We start from the raw sequence: 20,177 nt of genomic DNA, 5'->3' as shown, positions 1-20,177 counted from the left end.
TCACAGGGATGGTGGCCTGTTGGGGTCAGCAGACCATCATGTCTGTGACTGCTTTTAAATAAAGCAATTTTTTTTCATACATCCCTTTTTCCTTTAAGAAAAACAGGATGCATTTAAAAAAAGAAAAATGAAACTTTTCAGTTTCATTTTTAAGGGCAGGCTGTGGTCCCGGAGACCACTGCCTGCCCTTAAAAATAATGTTTTGACCCATTCACTAGGGGGAAGGGGTCCCTTCCCGTTTGCGAGCGGTTTACCACCTACTTGAAGTAGGTGGTAAATTGCGAGTGTTTTGCAACACAATTGCAATTGCAAAACATTCATACATACAAATGCGAGTCGCTATTAGGAAGGGACGCCCTAGGCACGCCCCTTCCTATTAGCGAGTGTCAAACCTCATTTTGCGATTCGATAACATTTACTGAATCGCAAAATGAGGTTTGCACATGGCCATGCCAAATATTGCAAGTTTGTGACTGCAATTTAGGGTTGTACATCTGGCCCAAGATGAAGTGACCTGGTTAATTTGGTCAGAATTGATACTTTTTCATCAAAGAGAACATCCAGGTTCTTGGCTTTTTTTAATGAGGAGGAAAGCGGCCAAGGTCATGAGACACCAAGAGGCAGTTCAGAAGGATGCATCATTGCTAAATAGGAGAAACTTTGTCTCGTCAGGGTTTAATTTAAAGCAATTATTCTTCATCCATCTGACAATTTTCTCAATGCATTTATTAAACCATTTAGCAACATCTCTGACGTCACACAACATTGAGACTGCAATCTGTGTGTCTTCAGCATAGAAAACCACAGAATAACCAGTAGAGCGGATCTGATTTGCAAGGTTCATAACCCTATTGCCCCCTGTAAACAATCAAACTGTCCATCTTATTCCAAAAATCTGAAATAGGTGAACCTTTCTCCCCTGTGCAGAGCCTGTAGCCTGTGTGCCTACCCAAAGTTGTGGCCATGGAAAAGGGCAGTTCCCTCCTCTGTTATCACTCAAAAACGGTTCCGGAGGTAGCTCCCCTCCAGCTGGTTTGGGTGCCAGCCTGGCTGGCAAGATAAAGTGTTGCCTTCTCCAGGTCTCACCTTACATTTACTTGTGAAAGGGCAGGACCCTGTCAAAGTTACAAAGTGTGTAGGTCTACTGAAACTTGTCTTCCTGTAAAGGGAAGAAAGACATTTCCCTTGGCAGCTTCTGGGGAGCTAATGTAAATTAGCCTACATGAGTTTCAGGCAGTGGAAAGGTAACTTTTAAAAGGTTTAAAAACCAAGCTTCACCATTGAATTGGGTATTTAAAAATTAATAAAAATAGTGGTTAAACTATTTATTTTACCACCAAGTCCCAAACCTGAGATAGCGGAATTAACATTTTAGTTTGTTCTCTAATTTTCTCATAAAAAGCCACAGCCTGCCACAGTGAAAATAGCTTTTGGGACCTTGTCACTGGAGGGACATGATAAAATTATATATCTACATGTCCCACTTTTAAATAACATAACATGTTGCCTACCTCGTGGGCTACAAGGCCTTGCCTAGGGGTGACTTATTAATATTTAAAATAGAGATATTCCCCTGTCAAATAGGGTTATTTTGATAGGTTAGATTGCAGGTTTTAACCCTTAAGTGCGGGCATCGGCCAATGGCCGACACCCACACTCCCTCTCCAGTGCATCTGTTGGCCATTGGCCAATACTGGGGTGAGGCATAAAGGGCCTTCTTCTCTTTTGCACTAGAGGGTTTCCTTTTTTTTCAATTGTACCTCAGGTTGCTTGGGAAGAGCTTCCTGAGCAGCCTGAGTACTGTTTTAAAATGTTGTTGCTGATATGACGATCAGTGCACAGGGCACACTGACGTCATTTCATCAAAGTGAAAGTAAAATGAGCCAATGTGCTTGTTCTTCTTTCACTCAATCTGTGCTCAAGGGTCATATCTCAGGGCCCTGTCAGGACTAATACGACTACTGAGCAAAAGGCAGGAACAAGGTTCAAGAAATCAACGCTCGACGACACGAGTAAAGAAACCAGGCAGGGTCCAGCGGCATCAGGTATCAATCCTGTTTCTTTGCGCTGTTTAGAAAACATCAAGCACTCATACCAAAGAATGGCAGAGCAGGCACCACCGGCAAGTTCAGGGGCAGCAGTCTAGTGGTTGCGAGTTTGCGATCAGTAGAGCGAGGTATGCGCATGCTCCGTGAAGGTACTGCGCACTTCAACCCCTTTTCTGCGAGGAGCAAGCGTCTCTCTTCGCACAGAGATTTTGTGAGGGAGAATATTTCTATTTTTTTTTAGACGCGAGTAGCGTCTTCTGTTTCCTGATTAGTGGGAAGAACTTTGGCTACAAGGAATTAAAATGCATGAGCAAAGAGGGAGCGTTTAGAATTGAAGAGCGCCGAGCGGCAAGTTTGTCAGAATTTACTTGTTTAACAGCACTGAGAGATAACGGTTGACTTAGGAAGCCCCTGAGAAAAGTTAACCAGTATGTCAGTCATGGAGTACCTCAGGGCTCCTCGATCAGCCCTATTCATTTTAATCTTTATCTGCAGCCCCTGATCCCCATGATTAAATCTTTTAGTATAGATTTGATAAATTATGCCGACGACACCCAACTGGTGTTCTCCTTAGAAGGAAGACAGGCGGTGACCATGGAGACCTTTCAGAACTGCATGAGCAGGGTCTCCAGGTGGCTGACAATAAACTCCCTTCAATTTAACGAGGGGAAGACAGAGGTAGTCTACTGCTCGTCAGCCAAACTGAGTCAACAGCCTTCCCATGAGATCAGGCTTGCACCGGGAGCTGATCCTTGCATTCCAGTCAAGACCGTGCGCAATCTAGGGGTACCGTTTGATGCGGATCTCCAAATGACCTCTCAGAACAATGAAACCATCAGTGTCTGCTTTGGACTGCTGAAGGCGCTCAGACAGATTTTGCCCCTTCTACCTGATGAGTCTAGACCGCTAGTAGTTAGGAGTGTGATCCTGGCCAGACTGGACTACTGTAATTCCTTATATCTAGGGGCCCCCTTATACATCTTACAGGGGCTCCAGAGGGTCCAGTCTATAGCGGCCAAGCTGGCACTTAAAAGACCTCACAGTTCCTCCACTACGTTGGCACTAAGAGACCTACATTGGCTGCCAATTGGCAGTAGAGTCGCTTTTAAGTCCCTATGTATCGTCTACAGAGCCCTGCACAACACGGGACCTATCCCTCTACAGGAAAGGCTCTCCTGGTATAAGCCCTCCTGGTCCCTGCGCTCCTCTAGCCAGGGTTTGGCAGCAACTACCAGTATCAGGAGATCGAAGATGGGAGGCAGAGCTTTCTGCACTTCTGCATCTAGGCTGTGGAACAAGCTTCCCCAGAACATCAGGCAAATTGACACCCTACTGGGTTTCAGAAAGAGCCTGAAAACATGGCTGTTCGCCAAAATCTAATCCCTGTGACTCTATCTAATAGTTCCGGCGGCTGTTCTATATGTCATGACAGCTAGTGTATTGTTGTACCATCTGACTACTTCCTGTTTGGGCGCCAGGATACCCGTAGGGTGACAGTTGCGCGTTACAAATACTAAATACAATACAATACAATACAATAGTAATTCCAGGAAAAATAAGGTACAGAGAACTTTCCTCATATTTTTGACTCAACTGTCATTATTTCCTTGAGAGGAAAACCACAAAGACTTAATAAGGATAATTCTGCTACTGCATTACATAAAAGAAAATATAATTAAAGAGAGCCAGGTAAAATAAAGAGGTAAAGGTTATGACAAAAATTTGCATAGTTACAGTGACATGAGAAACGTGCAAGGAATGATTATATGCTTTTCTTTTATGCAGAAACACTGTGTTACATTCTTTCAACAACTACCTAGAGAGCAGCAATAGCCTACGTTTAAGGGGTACATATTGAAGCCCAAATAATTAATAGTGATAATAAATAGCAGAGCTTGAAGTGTGTATTCAATGCATGTTGTTTCCACAGGTGCAGTCAACAAGACGCCCAGCCAAACAGACCTGAAGCGGACAAGGACTTGCGTTCTTCACGCGGAGGCTGTCTCTCTGTTTCTCCAATTCCCCTTTCCCCTGTGCTTTAGCTGTAACTCAGAACGTTGTTACTTTTGAGTGGCAGTTGAGGTGAGGGGAAACATTGACGACTCCTGTGGTCTGACCCTGAAATCTGACAGGCCCAGAGCACTGATTGTCTTGGAAGGGGTATCATTGGAAAGGGGAGAGTTTCCCCTTTTCAATGGTATCTCTGCCCTGTGGATTCCCTCCTTAGGGATTGTGACAGGGAAGAAATCTCCAAGCAGGGATCCACCCACTAGACACCAGGGATTTGGGGGAGCAGCCTGTTAGGCAAGGGTTTCTGCTCCCCCACTCCCAAAAATGTAGAATTTTCTGCTCCTCCTGGGTGTGAGGTGGGTGATTAACCCAATCTGCCCCTGGGGGGCAGAAAGCCCCCTACATATTTGGGAAAAGTATATGAAAACATTATAGGGGGGTGGCTGCCAACCAGGGGCATGGCCCTGACGCCACCTTCAAAAAGGCGCAAAGAGTCTTTCTGTCCCCCTTGAGGGTGAATGGGGTGTTATATTCCATATAGGTACCCCAATATAGACTCTGGTAACATTGTAACCTTTCACCTATACTCTCCCCTACATTACACACATAACGGTTCTTGGGGTCTGACCTTTTACCCAGATACAACACTCTACACAGAACGCTGGATTTTCCTTGGTAAAAGCCTCATACATTATGCATGAGGATTCTTGGAAACTCAGCAGGACTATCATCTCCTACATAATAACTATGTATAAAGTTCATTCCCAATGTCATCCTAAATCCGAGAAGTGGCACAGCAAGGTAGAACCCCCGGGAAGACCTTTGGGTATATAAACATCACATCTTGGCTGAGACAAAAAGAGGAGAACTAGGACTTCCATGCCGACACACTGACACGAGACGCTGAGGCTCCCGCATGCAGGTACTCCAGCTCGCAGTGGTCTGGCATCCCTTGCGGGCGTCCACCTCGAGACCAGGACTGTGTCCCACAGTCTCTCACTTCAGGTAATGGGGTAAACTTTATCCTAGAAGCATTCTTGGCTTAACACCTACACACATGCTAGGTACACTTAGGTACATCTAGTTAGGATTGCATCGTAGGAGTATGCATTTTATTGTCATGTATTTTATATACCTGCCTGTATTCATGATTTTAGCATAATGGTAGAAAACTACCATCCTTTTACTTTCCTAGTGCTTCTGATCATTTATATCTGTTTCTGTCGAGTGGTTGTTTCAGCACACCTATTGTACACTACAATCATGACTGTTCAACAAATGTTTATTGAAAAATGCCCATATTGTTTATACTGTGTATCTCTCTGAAACAAAGTAAGCACGAGTGACTGAGTGAAAGGTATTTCCACCGCACTGAGAGATCAGGGTTGTCATGTTCAATAGTTGCCAAGAACTATTCTCTCCGTTGGTAAGAGGGGTTTCTAGTGGCACTGTGAATTAGCTGGTACACAGACTAACCTACCCGTTGGGGGGGGGGGGGGGGGGGGGGGGGGGGGGGGGCTAGAGTCAATCTGAAACCAAGTATGTTGTCTAAACGTGCAGATCCTATTAATGTTTTACAGGAATTGCACGACAAGGGCAATTACCCCCAATCTACCCCCGCCCCCAGCAGGGCATGAGGCACACTAGACACCAAGGAGGGTAGGTGGGTTGTGGTATGCCAACCATGGGCATGGCCATGCCCCCACCCCAAAATAGGGCTCAGCAGACTCTCCATCCTTCATGGAGAACAGATTACCTTCAATTTCCCCCAGGGGGGTGGCAGGAGATATATATGGAAAAATATATGCTTCCCACCATTGGCATGGACATGTCCCCACCCCCAAATAGGTGCAAATGGTCTTTCTACGCCCCACGGGTTGGATGTGGAAATTACCCCAATCTGTCCATTGGAAGGTCAGAAAACCCACTAGACACGAAGGAGATACAAAACAACGTACAACAAAATAGGGGTGGGGGCTGCCCACCATGTAGATGGCAAAGCCTGACACCAAAATAGCGCCCAACAGTCTTTCTGCCCCACCTGGTGCAGATGGAGGCAGTTAACCCTGAATACACCATGTGTGGCCAGAAAGTCTACTAGACCCCAAGGACGAAAACAATATGCATAAAAAGGAGGGGTGGGGGCTGCCCTCAACCAAAAAAGGGGCAAACAGTCATTCTGCACCCCCTGGGGCAGATTGGAAGTTCGCCCGAATCTGCCTTTCCGGGGGAGGGGAGGGGCAGAGAGCCCACTAGACACCAGGAAATTCACAATAGCGCTACAAATAAGAAAATGAGAGTGTGGCCTACCCTCCTTAGAAGAGACCATAATGTCTTTCTGCCCTCCACACCCCTACCTCCAAAGGGGCAGATAAAAGGGTCATCCTGATTGAGGGAGTTTGCCAAAAATGTGCTCCTGGTGGTAGGAAACCCACTAGAGACCAAGGATTTCACGTTTGGGACAAAAGAAAGGGGTTCGGGCATTACGCTCTGGCATTGACCACACCCCCATCCACAAAAGTGGCAAACCAGTCTTTCTGCCCCATCTTTCCCCCCAAGGGCAGACAGGTGTTTGCCCCCAATTTGCCCCAGCGGAACAGAAAGCCCAGTAGATGCCAGGGATTTCAAAATGTCAACAAGCCAAAAATATTCACTGCACTGAGTCAGACTCTCTCCCCAGAAGGGGCAATAGTGTGTTTCTGCTTCCTGGGGGCATACAGGGGGTTTGTCCTAATTGGAAAGGCTGCCCAAAATATGGCCCCCAGGTGGTAGAAGGCACTCTAGCCACCTGGAATGTTACATTTGTGGTCAAAGAAAGGAGTGCAGGAGTTGCTTCCTGGCATTGTCCACACCCCCAATTCAAAAGGGACATACATACCTGTCTTTCTGATCCTCCTCCAGGGCAGATGGGGGTTTGCCTACAAATGGCCCCTGGGGCCAGAAAGCCCACTGTATGGCAGGAATATATATTATGTAAATAAAATAATGGGATCTGGCCCATCCTGACATCAGGCCCCACCCTCACTCCTAATGCTTCAACAGTCTTTATGCTCCGCTGCAGATTTAAATATCCCAACCTTATGGCAAGCAAGGGTACATTTGATTATTTTATATGCTGTTTTTACATATGGCCTAGGAGAGTGGGGCTAAATCCCAATATCACCCTACTTGCCATGGTGAATGGTTGCACTTTTTGGGCTTAGGTATGCTGCCACCTATTGAGACTTACCAGAACTAGACATTTCTGAAGACTAGGCACCTAAGGAGTCCAGTGTGGTATTCTTTGTGTAGATCCCACATAATTTTCTTTCCCAAAATGCCCTACAAACTTCAAACTTTGCCCAAATCACGCATGTTTCTAGTATTTCTGTGACGTAAAGTTCTGGAATGCGCATGGACCTCAGAAAACCATCCGGCGTTTCCCCACTTGTCCCAATGAAAATGCTACCCCACTTGTGTGGCTGAGCTTAGTGCCTGTGACAAAATGGCTCAAACCAAGGTCAATAATAATTCTCGCGGGTACTCCCATTGACCTTGGTTTGATCCATTCTTGTTGCAGACAATAGGGCCAGCCACACAATTGGGGCAGCATTTTTATTGGGACAAGTAGGGGTATCGCCGGATGGTAGGGATTTTGTGGGTTTCAGTATATTCTGGAGATTTCCCTCACAGAAATATAGGTTTGAGGTTTGTGGAGCATTGTGGGTAAGAAAACCTCACGGCATCCACTCAAGGCACACCACCCTAGAATGGGGTGTCTCGTTTTAAAAAATGTCTGTGTTTGGTAGGTTGTCATGTGTGGAGTCCAAGCACGGCCCCAAATACTGCGGCTACCTCTATTGCTGATTTCTATGTGTAGCACTTTAGGGTCTTATATGCCATCATCTCTGGCCCACCCACACAAGTGAGGTACTATTAGTATCAATGAGACATGTAGGAGCTCTGCAAAATTTGTGGATCCCTGCTTATTCCAGAGGTTTTCCTCACAGAAATGTGAGAAAATGTGTTTTTATTCAAAGGTTTCGGCCAGTCAAACATTTTACTCCTTGACTTAGTTACTGGTAAGGAGCAAAAATCAAATGTGATAGCAGAGATTGCAAGTGAAGTGGAATAAGTCTTCAATAGCGTAGGATACTCTCTACAGGAGCCCACAGTGAATAATAAATAGTTAAAAACAACAAAAGTTCAAGACAGGAAAATGTACCTCTCATTGGTCAATGCTCAGTTTGAGGATGACCAGAATGAAGTTTTCTCATGTTGTAAATTCTCTGAAACTTGTACTGCCTATGTGGATGCTGCTGATTGGCTAAAGCCTGGGAGGGCCCCACTATGATTCGGATGATAGTATTGGTTCGTCACGCTGAAAGGATTATATGCTATTGGATTTGCTCCTGAGTAGGGCAAGGCATTGTTCAGTTCCTAGAGGGTTTCCTTAGTACATCTAGCACGATATGGAAGGGAGCAGTCAAAGTCCTCTTATGACGTGCGTCTGAGGTCCCACATTGCATATAACGGCGGACCATAAAAAAAAAGTGTTTCACTGAATGTATGGTTGCCGTACCTGTGATATTCTGGTCTGAGGACAATGCGAGCCTTACATATTTATATAACCAATCAACAACATAGTTAAGGAATAAAAAACATAATAGGTTAAAGTTAAAAATAAAGAGAAGGGTTGCCAAATTAAAGAATAAAGAAAAACAGAAGTGCTATTCACATAATATGGAAAAAGGAAAAATAGTGTCAATAAAATCAATTGGATGTCACATAGATTTAAAATAAATTTAAATGGTAAAATAACGAAAAAAGAAAATCTCTTTCTCAGAGATCTCCAGCAAGTTTTGCAGGACCTAAATACTTAAAGTGGTTCACTGGTGCGTGCATGCAGTCAGACACAAACTGGGGCTTGTCCCAGGGAAGGATTTTACTTCATGTAATGGTGCAAGTAAATGTCTAGCGGCACTACCTTCGAGACGTCAGCTATATCTTGTGGGAATCCGCAGTGAGATATTACCAACCTTTGCCTCAAAGGCTCCAAGTGGAGCAAAATACCAACTCAATTGCACTGAGATGGCCTGATACTGTTTTTCTTTGGTTGGAAATTGTATGTTGAGAAGTTGGAGCACCAATTGTTCTAGATAAAGTCACAGGGTTTATCTGGATAGGACTGCACAAGGTTGTCTAGACTTTCTGGGACCCCTAAATCAACATGTTGCAGACTTTGAAAAGCTTTAAGCAGATAGACTCACCTAGTCCCATGTAGCAAAATGTTTGGATGGACCTGGATTGTACACAGTACCATTATATATAACTCTCCTGAGTCATTCATGCAGTTTTACAGGGTAGTCTCCATTAAAGCAGTTGTCATTGTAAAGCTTTTTTTTTTAGCCTCATACCTCTGGGGAGATGTGAGAGCACATTAGTGGATAGGCAGCATGCCACACCTTGGTAGGCTTCCTATTTCCAAAATATTTTGACATCACAATGAATACTTAACAAGGCTTCATTGTACCACCAAGTTTATAACATATTTCAAAACTATCTTGAAGAATTGAATGTCAACATTTTTCTTCAGGTTGGAAAAAGGTTCTCTTACTTAGTGCACTGGGAAAAGAAGGCCAGATCATATTTAAGTTCCTCCCACAAGCTGTAGATGAGCAAGGAATAGTAATTGAAAAAGTGTACAAAAAAGCTAAATTTGGACTCAAACGCAGATTTGCAAAGTCCACCAACATCACAATGATCAGGTAAAAATTATATACCTCCCCACAAAATGTTAGTCTCACAATCGACTAATCTGTGGCAAGGCTTTGCGCGTGGGCCATAAAGTGTCATTTGGGTATATGACAGGCAACTCATTGTGCAGTGTGTAAGAAAAAAAGTACTAGAACAACTATGGGCTGCAAGTGATACCACACTCAGTGAGGCTGTTGCCATAGCAAAGGTTGTAGAGGATTTGGAAAGAAATGCTATGCTTGGCAATGGTGGAGATCCAACAGGTGGGTGTGACCGAGTAAAATCAACAGGAGATGTGCACGAAAATAAATGCTGTGGGAAAGAAAATCCCTCCATGGACAAAAATGGCAGGAGTTGAAACTAAAGGTTAGAAATTACACCAAAGTACCTTTGCAAGATCAACACCAAAATGTTGTCATAGTTGTGGAAGTATTTACCACGGACCAGAATCAAAGGATTACTTTGCCATTGGAGATGTGGGAGGAAAGGTATCTTTGCTTGTGTGTGCCATGACTGAAGAAGCAGGATTGCAGCAATAGAACTTGATCAAGAGGACCAAACATCAAGAGTGTTAAGTGTAATGACTTCAGACGATGTCCATGCTCGACTGAACAGACCCAAAGCTCTGTTGTATTATCAGATGCAAAGTAGTGGCTCTCATAGTTGGCTCAGGCTCTTTGTACAACCTTTTTCCTAAAGATTTAGTTGATAAGGTCAGGGGTGTAGCTTTAGTGGGGGTGTTTGGGGTGTTACATGCCCCTTATTTCATAAATAGTCAGGTATGGAAAGGTGTCTGTCAGATTTCACCTGGGATTTCTAAATACTCTCTCTCTCTCACACACACACTGTCATCTCCGTTTTGGGGTCCTAAACATAGTTATTTGACAAAATACTGTGTTTTTATATCCCCTCCCAATCTGCACTCTTTTTTCTTTCTACTGGCCCTTAAGCCCCCTTATGTGCTGCTTTTATATAATGATTAATATGATATGCAAATGATATTGTCAGAAAATCTGAAGCTCACCCTCCCAGTCTTACCGACAAAGTAAGATGAGACATGGCAAAGGGTTGAGTTGCTACTCAAAGATATAAGCTCAAAGGAATATCAAGGGAGCCCTGTAGATGTCATAAGGTACATGTGAGCGGAGTTTATATTCAATTATCGTGATGACAAAGAAAAGGTGCACGTGGCCTGGTCTGGACCACCAATACAGTTGTGGGTGCACCAGTATGATTTAAATATAGTCATCAACGCTAGGTCTCCAGACCAAATTATGATAACCTCAAATGTGAGTGTTGATGAGGCCCTTTCGAACTATCAAAGCGCTTTCCAAGATAAGACGGGTATGGTGAAGAATTATAAACACAAAATACTGTTGAAGAAGGAGGCATAGTTAGGAGCCACAGAATGGCTTTCCACAAATTGTTATAACGAGGAAGGCAAATGGGGGTATTCGATGATTTTGTGTGAATTTGAGATCCCTAAACCTGAACATTATCATGGCTTGCTTTCCTTTGGCTAACATCAGTGATATGTATCTTCTATTATAAGGAGGGAGGTATTTTTCAAAACTGGACCTTAGGAGTGGTTATCACCAGATTTAATACCCACTCAATCTAAATTACTCATCATATTTATAACACCTGAGAGCATCTTTCAATTTATGTGACTTCCATTTTCAAATGAATGAGAAGTCAAATTTTAAAAGATATCTGATGTTTGATTTTCTTCCAGTACAACATTTTACTGTTTGGCAATACTGTGTAGGAACGCAATGCAGTTTTTCGGAAATGTGTTAAAAAGATTGATAGATGCAGGGATTATTGTACTCAAAGACATTTTTTGCTTTCTTGAAGAGGAGGTGGAATACTTGGGATATTCTATTACTACTGAAGGGGTGAGACCAAAAGCAGACCCGTTATACAGTGAGATGCATTGGAAGCAGCTTGGAGAACAGAGTATTTTAAGACGTATGTAAGGGGAACCATTGTCAATGTGCAAACAGATCATAATCCCTTACTCAAGTTCTTAACCCCAGGGGGCATGGATAAGAGCTTAGCTAGACTAGCAAGCTTTGCGTCCAGCTTCCAAATTACTTTAGAGTACATACAAGGTTGGCGTAATCACTTGGCTGATTGCCTGTCACACTTACATAATGAAAGTGAGCAAATTGGTGACTTCTAGACTGAGGAAGTAGTAGCCTGTGTACGTGATGCCAACAAAGCTCTTCATTTTGCAGTTATGAAGGTAGAGTAGATTGTTGCTATGGAGAAAGACAAAGAAATGAAATGCAGTGAAAATAATTAGAAAGGGAGCAAGGAGTGAAAGTTATTTGCCAGTAGGACTGATCAATATTTGTGGAGCACACATGGGGACAGATTTTTCCCTGCCAGTCTCCTACGCAACACCAAGGTGCAGGGGGCCACCTAAATGCACAGGGTGTTCTAAATTACACATAACCAATGCCAAATCCTTGGGAAACCCATCCGCCACCACCCATCCACCCATAGCATACTAATCTGACAGTTGGAACCCAACTCAGTGCCAGTAAAAGAATGTGTCCCACAACAGGCTACAGAAACACACAACTTTTTGGACACAGGTGCAATCATAGAACATTTGCAGGGTTACTGTCTCAGACACCCCAAGCGATAATTACATTAATAAAATTAAATAGCACCTAACCACCATGTATCCACATAGAACCATAGTGAAGTAGGGACCAGCCAGACAAGCGAGAGGCCACAAAGTCATACAGCACCGATGATAGCCAGAACAGAAGGTGTGTAGGGTGTTAGCCCTGCTCCTCCAAGACCTGCAACGCCGCAGACTTTCCCTCCTCAAAGCGTGGTGAATTCCGCCGAGCCCCCGCAGCTGAATGCTGCTTGAGGAACTGAAGAGCTTGGCTTTCCCATCCATCATCATCCAAAGTACCGAAGAGTGCAGTCTGAACCTAAGTTCAGTTCTGGCAAGTCATTGACTTGTTCTGGCTCTGTTCGTGGGAGCCGCTCTCTTCGGTACTGCGAGGAAGTGATTATCCGACAAGTGAAAGGTACAGATACTACAGATCTGACTTCCATAAGTAAGAGTGGTAAGTTAACCACAAGAATAGGAGCCGCAACGTGCACCTAAATGATATCCGGTCTTGACGAATGCCTCGAGACTACACCAGTAGGCTGAAACATGTTGACCAATGAAAGTGTGGTAGATTAGTAACTGGGTCTACATACACACCCCCTTAATTTTTTTATTTCCCACATCACGTTTTTTTCGATAAACATTTGTGATTTAGTGATGTAGAGAATTTTAACCCCTTCGAAGCTCATGACGAGCTCAGCTCGTCATGCAGTACAGTGCTCCTGTGCTCATGACGAGCTGAGCTCGTCATGACCACACCCGTTTTTATTGCTGTCCAGCACAGAAGAGGAATCTCTCAAGCAGCGATGTGGTTAACCTCAGCACACCTGAGCACATTCCCTCCCTCTTTTTTATCTCAGGACGCTACTGATAAACTAGTTGGTCTTCCTCCAGGTGGAGGTCAGCATACATACAAATAAAAACCCAATGATGTTGCTGTAACAGTACACAAAGGCGGAGAATCAAGATATACCGCTGTTTGCCTGTGTACATATATGAGGTTTTTTTTATGTAGGAACGAGCATAATTAAGTCCCTGGGTACACAGGACAAGTGGTCCATTCCCCCTATTTATTTTTTATTTTAGAATATACTCTTTAGTACATTAGTAATTGCAACTTGCAAATTACGATTCAGTAAAAATGACAATTTGGAAATCGCTAGTCCTCATTTTTTTACCTGTGGCCTTTGGAGGTTTACAGCAGTTAACAGCTCCCACTGCAAGTGTTGGGGGGACAAAATCTGCATATCACTTGCTAGGAGTTAAACACAGATGACAATCTCTGATTCCTGCTGTTAGATCCCATTTAGATTCCCAGGTGAAATGGTGTACCTCAGTTGTAGCACCAAGTAGTTCTAATGGGGAAAAACTGAACTGGTAGGAGGGTAGGAATTTCGACCCTACCGTGAACATATTGATCAGCGGTCAAATAAAATAAAATATGACTGCATAGGTCTTAGTCACCTTCTTTTGAGGTGGGCAACACATTGTTCTCAAATGACTGGAGAGGTAGTCCATGGCAGAAAGTGTAGTAGCCGATGGAAGACTTGCCAAGTCCATGACCCTTCGACCTGGGCTTTGTGGCAGTTGACAAGGGCTAAAGTGTCATGCTCACTTCAAGAATGAAGAAGACAAAGCATATTTCTTGCTTTGCCCATGTTCTCCAGCGTGTGGATACGTGTGTAGACTAGAGGCACACAAGATGTGCTCACATTTTGGCGGGTCACAATAAAAGATGAGCTGTTCTGCAGGTAGTTTAGAAAGAGCATGGGATTGTTGGACTCTGCCAGTAGTGTTTTCATAGATGCAAATGGGCCTATCCCTGACGTCTAAATGATGTTGGAGGGAGTGAAGCAGGAAACAAATCTGAGGATGATCTTAGTCTTGAAAGCCGCAGGATACTAAATTCCTTGGCCATGATCTGAGTTTAATTCCTAGAAAGGGCACATGAAAGGTTTAATTGTTTTTTAATCACAAGGTTAAGTAAGCCACACCTACTGACAATGTTTAGCAGCAGTTAAACAGGAGACAGGCACCACATAAACAGTTAAAGCAGCAGTTCCACATACAAGAGATGAAAATGCCACAAATATTTAATGCCACTTCAACCAGTGAAACTCAACCGCCCCAATAATGTGGGGCTAGAACGCCAACACAGGAGTGTAACATGCATATACAGTGTATAGTGGGACACCCATAGGATAATGTTTAAGAGTCTGCCAGAACAGCACAGCCACACACCTGGATGGTGTTAAGCAGCCCCAGCTGTGGGGAGTGAAATTAATAGCAGTCGCTCCAAAACAGAGCAGTTGCGTTATTCGCCCACTCTCAGGGCTGGGATGAGCACATTCCGATGCTAAGGCTCATTACAAGCAAGCTTACCCAATCTCAACAAGACATGTGCCAGAAAGTAACCATAATGAAGAGGAACAGGCATGGCAACATTCGTAGCTGGATTCTAGCGGGTGACTGTGTGCCCACTAGAAGCGGACTGGCTCTTGTTGATGACTTTTCAAGTCACAGTCCATAGTCTCTGGTTCGAGAATCCATACTCACAGGGACTGGAAAATAGGCTGTCTCTTTGGGGGGGTGGCACTCTGGGTGTAATTTAAAGGGATATGGGTCTATGAAGTGGGGTCTACAGTGCTTTTTACTTGGAGTCTGATGCATGCTTTTTCTTGGAAGTTGCTGGTCGAGTTGCCACCTTTTGCAGAGGATAACACCGGCCAATTGTATATGTCGGGTATTCTAGGAAAGCAGAAGAGTTTGCTCATTACCTCTCGATTTCTTTTTAAACACTACATTGCTGTGTTTTAATAATAATATTTAGTTATTTTGTACATCTCTACTTTTAGGGAAATTTCTTCAAGTATTTGCTACTGAAATATAATATTGCAATGTGGAAAATGCCAGCTTTTGCTGAAATTATAATGATAACCCCAAGCACTGTCATGGCTTTCACAGAGGTCTATGAATAGGATTTTTTAGGAGAGGTTTGTGGTAATTTCATACTAAATTGGATTTCAAGACTGAAAGCATTTTTTTAAAACTATACAGGACTTTAAGCAAAATAAAATGTATGTCATTTCCTAAATTAGACTGGGTGTTTTTTCCAAAGATGAGGTGGCTGAGATTTCAGGAAGGAAGACTGAATCAAAACTGTAAGAGGAGGGACTGATAAGGTTTTGAAAAGTAATGTGGACACAATGTGTTTTAAAGGTTCCCTGGAAGGGTTTCTGTAGATTTTTTTTATCAAGTTTGTTGATGCTTCCACTCAGTTAACATTAAGGAAGGTTAATTTAAGGAAAACGATAATCCTGTATGCAAATAATCAGTCAAACCATTAATAAAAAGATGTGCACAACTAGGCTTCTTCCAGTTCTCAGTTTATAGATTTCATCAAATGTTAAATTAATCATTACTGAAAGTGAAAACCGAATTAATTAATAAATGCTAAAGTATGTTGTGTCTTTAAGAAATTCTGGAGCCACCGCACATATGGCAAATACATTATTAATAATAATCCCTAAATACAAGCATGCACGAGAAAAACCAAGAATGTCTAATGCCAAAACAGAATCAAAATGAGCAATGTATATTTAAATTACCAAGCAGCACTTTTAAATATGCAGTGCTGTAATGCAAAAAATGCTAAAGCCTAAAGTCTAGTGGCTATTTCGCTCTAACTCTTAAGCAGTTTTTTTCTTCTAAATCCCAAATCTTTAAATCTAATGACAAAATGTTTACATATGCTTTATGATGTTTTAAGGCAAAGAAAGCACACAATTTCATAGTAAGACATCATGAGAGAGGTGAAACTAAAATGTTACTTTCATAATAAACCAATCAAACAATTAGCTTCTAATTCACCCTAAGTAACACCAACTTGCACATAATTTACATTGGCTATTAAGTTTCAAAATTTGGCTGCAACAGAGAAATTAAACAAGAAATTAAACGTTCTACAATGGGCTACTTTGCTCAGCCGAAATGAAGGCAATCGCAGTAAAGATTCAGCATGTAACCTTGTAATGTTCCAATACACATACCTCCAGTGGTACTTTACAGATACATACCATAGTTGCAGCTGAAAGTTGATGATTTTCTTAACCCGTTTCATGCTCGTGACTTAACCGCTCCGTCACGAGCCTCGGGTGGGCTGTGCTGGTGAGGGAGCGGTTCCATCGCGGCCCGCTCGCCGCGCCTGCGCGGCGCGCTCTATTGAGCGGGCGGGGCTGTGACGGAACCGCTCCGTCACAAGCACAGCACACCGAGGCTCGTGACGGAGCGGTTCCGTCACGAGTATGGGAGCGCCGCGCGCCCCCCCTCCCGCTGCAGCTAAGGGGCAATAAAAAAACAGTACTTGTACCTTATATTCAAACATACACTTTTAATAATATGGCCTAGTAATGTCAAGTAAACCAAACCTATCTTAAACATTTTTTTGTAAATATAAATAATTTTCCTCAGACTTTAGAGAGGATGCCTGAATTGGGCTTTGCAGAGTGCTGAAGAAAGGTTTTCTGAGTATGAACTTGTAAGTCAGGTTAGGTTTTCCTGAGCATGTATGGATGGGCTTTGCAGAAGGGGTAAGGAGGAGCCTTTGTACAGAATATTTGGATTGGGATTTGTAGAAAGTGTGTGACTAGCCATATGTATGTGCGTGATGTCATAGCTTGCTAGGGTGATTGTGCATAGGGGTTTAAATTGGAGTCTGACGATGGGAGTGGGTTGTGGCTTTAAAGATGGGACATTGCAAAAGTGTTTTGGATGTATATTTGAAGAGTAGTTTTTAGATGGGGCTTTTAACACGAGAGCTGAAAGGGGTTGAAAAGGGTTTTTGAATGGGGTATAAGAGACGGCCTATATGGTATCTTATAGGGTGGTGGCTTCATGGAGCTTTCTGAAGGTTATCTAAATGGTGCTTTGTAGAATGAGGCGTGTGTACTGCTTTGTAGGTGGGACCTGGTAGTGCTTTATTTATTTATTTATTTATTTATGGGTTTATAACTCGCCGGAATCACACCCAAAGGTGTATCTCCACGCAATGCTGGAGGGGTGAGTGCAATGGATGAGACGTTAGTATTGAAACAGCACTGTTTTTAAACTTTTCCTGAAAATTAAGTGGCTGGTACATTGCCTAAGGGAGAAAGGGAGGCTGTTCCACAGTAGAGGGCCCATGACAGAGAGGGCGCGTCCGCCTTGTCTGGCCTTTCTGACTCGAGGAACCTGTAGTAACAACTGGTTACTAGAGAGGAGGTTGCGTGTGGGGCGATGAGGGACAAATCTATCAGCCAGATAGAGCGGTCCCAGATTATGCAAGCTTTTATGCACCACACAGCAGGTTTTAAATTCGATACGTTTCCGAATTGGTAACCAGTGTAACTGGTCAAGAAGGGGCCGGGACGGAGTTCTGGGAGGAGCGTTTATCACCAGTTGTGCGGCAGTGTTCTGCACTACCTGAAGTTTGTTCAAAATGCCCTCATTAGCCGCCAATAAAAGACCATTACAATAGTCCAGGTGACTCAGCACGAGAGCCTGAACCAGAGTCTTCCTAGAGCTATCAGGTAGGAGGGGGAATACCTTCAGAAGAAGACTGATGACGTGAAAACAGGACCCCACAGTGATGTTAGTATGATGTTGGAGTGTGAGGTCCTGGTCAAGACGGACCCCCAGATTTTTTACCACCTGTTTAGGAGAGGGGGCCGCTCCTAGGCTAGCAGGCCACAAGTCTGGAGTCCACAGAATTTTAGCTTCCCCGAACAACATGACTTCGGACTTTCCCACATTGCATTGGAGAAAGTTATTGGCCATCCAGCTGGAGACCGCCGTCATGCCATTCGAGAAGGCTTGCCTTACCGCAGGAGTAAAGGTTTTAAAGGTGAACAACAGCTGGGTATCATCAGCGTAAGATATGGGTACAAACCCATAGGATCTCATGATTCCAGCCAAAGGGGCAACATAAACATTAAACAGCGTAGGGCTGAGACAGGAGACCTGCGGAACTCCTTTAGTGATTTTGGATGAGGCGGAACTAAATGCCCCCATGTTCACCTGCTGGGTACGATCCGTTAGGAAGCTAGCAAACCACGCCAGAGCAGATTTTTCTAGTCCAATCTCCTCCAGCCTTTTTAAAAGGATGGCATGGGATATGGTGTCGAATGCTGCTGACAAATCCAGCAGCACCAACACCACAGACAGACCTCTGTCTAAGGACATACGTATGTTATCCGTGACAGATAGTAGGGCGGTTTCGGTACTATATTTCGGCCTGAACCCAGATTGAGAGTGGTCCAGGCACCCGACCCGCTCAATGAAACTCGAGAGATGGTAATTGACATGTTTCTCCATTAGTTTACTAAGATAAGGCAGGAGGGAGATATGCCTCAAATTAGACATGTCAGACCAAGGGACTGATGTGTTTTTCTTAATGGGTTTTACTAGGGCATTCTTCCACTCTGATGGAACTGAACCTTCAGATAGAGAAAGATTGATCAGTGTCTGAATAGTCGGACTGAGTGTGTCTCCTATTAGATGCATCACTCGGGCAGGGACAAGATCCGCCGGACATCCTGATTTAATGTGCTAATCAGATTATTGACATTTTCCAATGTGATCTCTGGTATAGAGGACATTTTAATGAAACTGATGTCTTCAGTCCCCCGTAGTGAGCCCTGGGGAGGATCACTGGTGTCGCTACAATTCTTGATTGAGCGATTTTTTCGTAGATGGACTCAATTTTATTCAGGAAGTATCTGGCAGTATCGTCACAGAGTTGTTGAGACACAATCTCGGGACTTTCACAAGCTATGGGTTTGGTAAACGTTTGAAGGACCTGATATAATACTTTCGGGTCCTTACCTGCCTCAGCCAATTGAGAGATAATATGATTCTTCCATGCTGCTCTAATATTTTTATGATAGAGTCTCAAGGCAGAGTGATAATAGGTTTTATTTACTATAGTGTGGGAATTTCTCCAGGTCTTCTCCAACTTCCTACATACTTTCTTTTCAGAACGCAGCAGGTCCGAGTACCAAAATTCCTGGCGGTGATTGGACCGCTGATTACACGCTCTTAAAGGAGCGATAGAATTCACTGCAGTGTCTAGAGCCATGTTGAATTTGGAGAGAGCAATGTCAGAGGTATCAGAGGTAAGAATGCCCGGGGATTCAAAAGAGTCTTTAAAAACCTCTGAAGACACTTTGTACCACTGTCTGCGCCAGAGTGGTAAAAGGGCAGGTTGAGGGCGTTTCTCTATCAGGGTGGGTAAAATGAATTCTATCACAGAGTGATCCGTCCATTCTACCTGTTTGGGAGGAAAACAGGTCAGCACGTGGGAGTTCGACAGAATTAAGTCCAGAGTGTGTCCGGCTTGATGGGTAGGGCCATTATTACACTGTTTCAGGGCCTAAAGTGGCTAAATCTGTTAACATAGTTTGAGCTTCCACATTGTCCAAGAGTTCGCTATGAATGTTAAAATCTCCGAAAGTAAGAAGTTGGTCCCCATATAGATGGGGGGTGCCAAGGTCTCCATTAATATCGTGGAGGCAGCCACACAGGGGTCAGGGGGACGATACACCAATGCCCCCTTCCAGCTGGTCCCCATGTGGCTGCTTATTTTAAAAACCAAAATTTCAATGTCGCTGGTACAGCTTTGGTCCAAGATGGTAATCGTGAAAATGTCCTTATAGACAATGGCCCCCCCCCCACCAGTTTTCACGGGGCGATCTATCCTAATTATTTTA

General features: G+C 43.7%; 1 protein-coding gene across 1 annotated transcript in view; it reads left to right on the top strand.

The window, feature by feature from the left end:
* The window catches only part of LOC147711895 (zinc finger matrin-type protein 4-like), a 1,215,746-nt gene that overhangs the window by 344,560 nt on the left and 851,009 nt on the right, over positions 1-20,177 (top strand). The gene's annotated exons all lie outside the window — the stretch shown is intronic.

This window comes from Lissotriton vulgaris, chromosome 5 (genome assembly GCF_964263255.1).
Source record: "Lissotriton vulgaris chromosome 5, aLisVul1.2, whole genome shotgun sequence".
NCBI classification, from domain to species: Eukaryota; Metazoa; Chordata; class Amphibia; order Caudata; family Salamandridae; genus Lissotriton; species Lissotriton vulgaris.
The sequence above is the reverse complement of the archived record's forward strand: the minus strand, read 5'-3'. Positions and strand labels throughout refer to the sequence as shown.